Source organism: Nicotiana tabacum, chromosome 6, assembly GCF_000715075.1.
Source record: "Nicotiana tabacum cultivar K326 chromosome 6, ASM71507v2, whole genome shotgun sequence".
Taxonomy (NCBI): domain Eukaryota; kingdom Viridiplantae; phylum Streptophyta; class Magnoliopsida; order Solanales; family Solanaceae; genus Nicotiana; species Nicotiana tabacum.
The window spans coordinates 167712953-167718839 of NC_134085.1; the positions used below are offsets into that span (position 1 = coordinate 167712953).

A 5887-nucleotide genomic window follows, 5' to 3' on the forward strand; every position below is an offset into this window, starting at 1 on the left:
AAGTGCAATATATATATATACTAGTCTTAGAGTACGCGCAATGCACATGTACTCATGTGTTGAATAAACACTTCTTAAAACGGACATAAATATTATTTAAAAAATATGTCTTGCGAGTAAGATATTAGGATTCACAATGTCAGTTTACATTTTTCATCGTTAGTATGTTTGCACTTTAACTAAATATTTTCAAAGGTTTAATTCTAGTCTTTTATTAATTGTAGGTAAATATTAACTCATTAATAATATTCTACTTGATATTGTTGGAATTGAAAATATGGGTGCGGCATCTTTATTAATGAAGGATTGGGGAGATTGGCAGAATAAACGTGGAAAAGATTTTGTGATTTAGTTGCTAATTTTGGGTCGTTGGTGATTTTTCGTTCTTTTTAATAATTTATATATATGGTAAAAGTTTATTTAATTTTAAAGTCCTAAATATTATAACTTCATACTTATTTCAAAAAAGGAATAATTTAATAAGAATGATTTTAATTTTTTTCAAAGTCCTAAATATTAAGAAATAATCAAATGACTATTTTATCTAGTGTGAACTCTATTTTAAAAAAAGTAAAAACACGAATGATATTTCGCTAAAAGTAGGGTGCCCACTTTGCATGTGTTACCCTTGTCAATAAGTAAATAACTTCTTTAAAAATTACATAAATAATATTAAACAATGTTTTGATTTAAAATAAAAAATAAAATAAAATGTATAACTTTCTATATATATTGATCTTATATTCAACGCAATGAAAGTCCTTATAGTTTTATAAGAATATCTTACGATAATTATTGTTATTTTATGCATTGGTAATGATCAAATAATTAAAATTAATTATTTTTATCATGACGAGGTTGGCCTGAAAAAAATTGATATGTGAAAATAAAAATGTTAAAAATAATTTATATATATATATATATTAAGAAACTTTCAGTTATTAAAATATTTTCAAAAAGAAAAAAAAATTGACGACAACTCATTTAGAATCAATTTTTCTTCTATTATTTTATCATCATTGTTTTAAGTTTGCATACATTAATAAAAGATAATATTGATTTTATGTTGTTTTATAATTAGTGAATAGATTCTACACATTGAGAATAAATGATGTTTGGAAGTCGAAATAATTATTGAGTGTAGTTTCAACTATTATACAAAAGTTCAATAGATAAAATTTAGTTGATTTCAAAATTATAGATATTAAAAAATTAACATGAAAGATATTATAGATGTGTTACACACTTCAAATAAGTAAATAATTTATTTAATATTTAAAATATTAGAATTTTGTATATAGTTATAATAAAGAGTTGTTTAATAACTAAAAGTTTAGTTGATTTAAAAGTTTTAAATATTAAATTATAACTTTATCCAGTGGCTAAGTTAAGAGTATTTTACTTTGTTTTTCAACTGCACTGAATTGTATACTATTTATTTTTTATTATTTTTTTGTATAGTTGTCGAGTATTATTTCAAAACTTCGATTTTAAGTTTTTCATAGTACTCATGATTTTTAGATGGTTAGAATGGGCTAAAGTTATAGATAGAAAAGAAAACTACAATTAATTACATAAGTATATTTTCAAGTAAATAATAATATAAATTGATGTATATAGAGTAGTTTAAATATTTTATTGGAAGAAAAGTGTACTACATTGAATGGAGCTCCGCACGTTCCTAAAATTCTATGCACGTAGAACAAGAAGAAGAAAATTATAAACTAATTGTTTGATTTTTATATGGTAAACTTAATTGATTTTGATGTCCTAAATATTATGATTTTCTATGTAAGGAAAACTTTAATAAGTAAAGTTTTAATTGACTTCAAAATGGTAAATATTATGGGAATAATTAAATGACTATTTTGTCTAGTGTGAACTTTATTTTAAAGGGGTAAAAAAGATGAACGACATTTCGCTAAGGGCCTTCGTGCTTTTAATATAGTATAGATATATATATATTCAAAGTGCAATATATATATTATTATTTTTTTTGAAAATACACCATAATTTTATTTTAAATGAAATACAATGTCAAAATATTAACATATGGTGATATAACCCTTCTGGATTAATCAACAGATTAAAGCAACTTCCTAACAGACTTATACAATCATTCAAAATCACTACAAGTTTATATTGTACATAAATTTCAAACTATCGGGTATATATAAAATAACAAAGGAAACTAGTTTTCTCCTTTTCTACATATTTACAAAACAAAGTGTAAATTCAGCATATAACAAGACTTGAGTTATTAAAACACCCTAATGCAATAAAATAGGTTACAAATTCAAGCTACAAGATTTTGGTCTTTAAAATCCAACAAGCCTCCAAATAACATAAGTGTGACATATATATATATATATATATATATATATATATATATATATATATATATATCCTGTATATCTTGTATATCCTATATATCATGTACATGTCCCAAAACTATGCAAACCAAGGTGCATATGCAAATGTGATCTCTATAAATTCTCCCAAAGAGACTACTTCACCCTGGCCATCTTCAGATTTCATCCCAAACATTTCCTACGATAGAAAACAACTATCGCTAAGCATAAAGCTTAGTGGTGTATAAACTTTAGGCTTGGAGTCATTAAATTCTCCAATTTCCCCTTTTCAGTCATAGTTAGCTCAATTTAACATAATTTAAAACAAGTCAACAAATACATCAAACATATCAATATCAAACTTTGAAGTGTTTGCAAATATCAATAACAATGTTCAAGAGTCTAGAAAGTGTATACTATCAATCTAAGAGAGTATACCAAATATCCATTTTTTTCCCGCCCAATATGTACGTCATGCCATCACACTAAGCATAATCAGATATCAAGATGGAACGAAGCCCCAAATCAAGTAGGGTCAAAACCCAATAGACAAGAGAATCAAGAACCATATTAAAAATGGCTTCCTAGTTCGTACTTAACGCGGACAAGTTCCATAATTCAAGACGAACTACAAATCCAAAGTCAAGATGGCAAAAGATCCGAATCAAGAGGCATGCCAAGTGAGTGACCAAGTCACTGCCACAAGAAGGACAAAGTCCCAACAAGAATGTAAAATGATCAAACAATCCGTACGAATGGGCGATTTAACAAATTTCTTACAAGACTTGATATAATACGAATATAACAATATAATTCGAAGACAAGAAAAATAAAATATCAGGTTATATCAACATATTTTCAGCAAGCAAAAAGAGTACAAGTTTATACACAAACCTTGGTGTTTTACCACAAAACAGTTCAATCACAACTTGGGGACGTTCGAATCGTCTACGCCGTAAACAAACCAAATCTGTCCACTTCCTCAAACACTTCTCCTTTGATTTTTTTCAAGGGTTTATATACCTTAAATACATAATCAAATATCTAAATAAGTTCAGTGATTTAACAAGTCAACTAAACATGATATTGGTGAAAATTACCCAAAAACGTTTGAAACAGAAATTCTGGACAGTATCACTGTTCCGAGTTATGACTCGATTTTGAAGATCTACACGGACAAACTAGACTTTCTGGTCTTCACAAAAGTTGTATATCTATGTCTTACCATTTCGGAACATCTTAAATCACCTCCATATCAATTTTGAAAAAAAAGTTATGCTAAAATTACTAACAGCAGTACATGGAGTATTTCTAAAATTGGAAATCTGGACAGCACCTGCCCTGTACTTTCTGATCCTTTTTTAGGTAAATACCAACAAAACTAGATTTTTGTTCCTTCATAAAAATTATAGATTTATGAAATACCTTTCCAGAAAGTCCTGGATCACTTAAATAGGAGCTCTGTACAAAATGATATGTAGAAAATACTAGTAGGTGTCTAGTATAAAAACGAGTTTAGAAACTTACCAAGAGGAGCAACTTGATCTTCACCAAAAACGAATTTTGTGCGTTGATTTAGTAGAAATCCATGGGTTCTTTTTTTTTTATGAAACTTCAGCTTCTTGTTCCTACGGAGGAGAGAGAAAGAGATAGAGATAGAGAGATAGAGATAGAAAGATAGAGATAGAAAGAGAGAGAGGTAGATAGTTATTCTTCTTTGTTTCTGAAGAGTAGAAGAATAGGGAGTTTATGGACAGATATGAAATAAAATGGTTCCCCAATTACTAAATATTCTTAGATAAATACAAAAGGTTGGAAACCCAAAACTTAATTATATACTATATTTACTAACAACTCGTCAAAATAATATTAAGTGTTACATATAGCAACACCATAGAATTTCATTGTCAATATTAACACAACCTAAAGTAAGAAATTTTCATATATTGACCATTCTATATTTAGGAAGTGCAAAGTAAAATATTTCCTCGTTATAAAAAAAATGCTCAATCAAGAATGCAAATATTGTAAAAAAAATTGGGGTGTTACAACTCTCTCTCCCTTACAAAAAATTTCGTCTCGAAATTTACCTTATACTAGTCCCGAAACAAATGTGGATATTGAACTCGCATATCCTCTTCTCGCTCCCAGGTAGCTTCTTCGCCTGAATGATTTCTCCAAAGAACCTTCACTAATGGGATTCTCTTATTTCTAAGCTCTTTTATCTCATGCGCTAAGATTTGAATTGGTTCTTCTTCATATGTCAAATCAGGATTAACCTCAATAGACTCAATAGGAAGAACATGATATGTATCTGAGCGGTATTTTCGAAGCATAGAAACATGAAAGACGTTGTGGATCTTACCTAATTCAGGTGGCAAAGTTAGCTTATATGCAACCGGACCAATTCTTTCAAGTATTTCATAAGGTCTAATGAATCGAGGACTAAGTTTACCTTTTTGGCCAAATCTCATAATCTTCTTCCATGGAGAAACCTTTAAAAATACCTTATCGCCCACCTGATGCTCAATTTCACGCCTTTTAAGATTAGCATAGGACTTTTGTCTGTCTGAAGAAATTTTCAAACGATCCTTGATGATTTTTACCTTATCTTCAGTTTGTTGCTCAATCTCAGGACCCACAAATTTTCTTTCACCAACCTCATTCCAACAAAGAGGCGTTCTACATTTTCTCCCATATAAAGCTTCATAAGGAGGCATGCCTATACTTGATTGGTAGCTATTATTGTAAGCAAATTCTATTAGGGCTAAGTGTTTGTCCCAACTACCCTTAAACTCAATAATGCAGGCTCGAAGCATATCCTCCAAGATTTGTATTACCCTTTCAGACTGGCCGTCCGTTTGTGGATGGAAAGCGGTACTAAAATTCAACCTGGAACACAAAGCTTCTTGCAAGCTAGACCAAAATCTAGATGTAAACCTCGGATCTCTAGCAGACACAATAGAAACAGGGATTCCATGCAGCTTCACAATCTCATTAATGTACAATTCTGCTAAACGTTCAAGTGAGTAGTCCATTCTGATTGCAAGAAATGAGCACTCTTAGTTAGTCTATCTACAATGACCCAAATTGCATCATGATTTCTTTGAGTGCGTGGAAGTCCAGAAACAAAGTCCATCGTTATCCTTTCCCATTTCCATTCAGGTATTGACAAAGGTTGCAGTAGACCAGCTGGGACTTGATGTTCGGCTTTTATTTGTTGACATACCAAGAATTTAGAAATGAACTCTGCAATGTCTTTCTTCATACCACTCCACCAATAGTGCTCCTTAATGGTCTGATACATTTTAGTACCTCCAGGATGCATCGCATAAGGTGAACTATGTGCTTCAATTAAGATCTGCTTTCTCAATTCATCATCATTAGGAACACACAACCTATTTTTATAAAATAAGGTACCATCTTTCCTTAATGAAAAATTTGATTCTCTTCCATTTTGGACTTCTTCAACCCGTTTCCCAAGCTTCTCATCTAACTTCTGCGCTTCTTGGACTTGCTCAAGTAAGACTGGCTTG

At 30.0% G+C, this 5887-nt stretch overlaps 1 long non-coding RNA gene across 1 annotated transcript; it reads right to left on the reverse strand.

The window, feature by feature from the left end:
* Positions 1–2414: 2414 nt before the first annotated feature.
* LOC142181515 (uncharacterized) lies at positions 2415–4060 on the reverse strand. Its single transcript, XR_012710169.1, has 3 exons — positions 3879–4060; positions 3246–3374; positions 2415–2550 (listed from the first exon to the last, which is right to left on the reverse strand). It is a non-coding gene; the product is annotated as an uncharacterized LOC142181515 (long non-coding RNA).
* Between the last annotated feature and the right edge of the window lie 1827 nt (positions 4061–5887).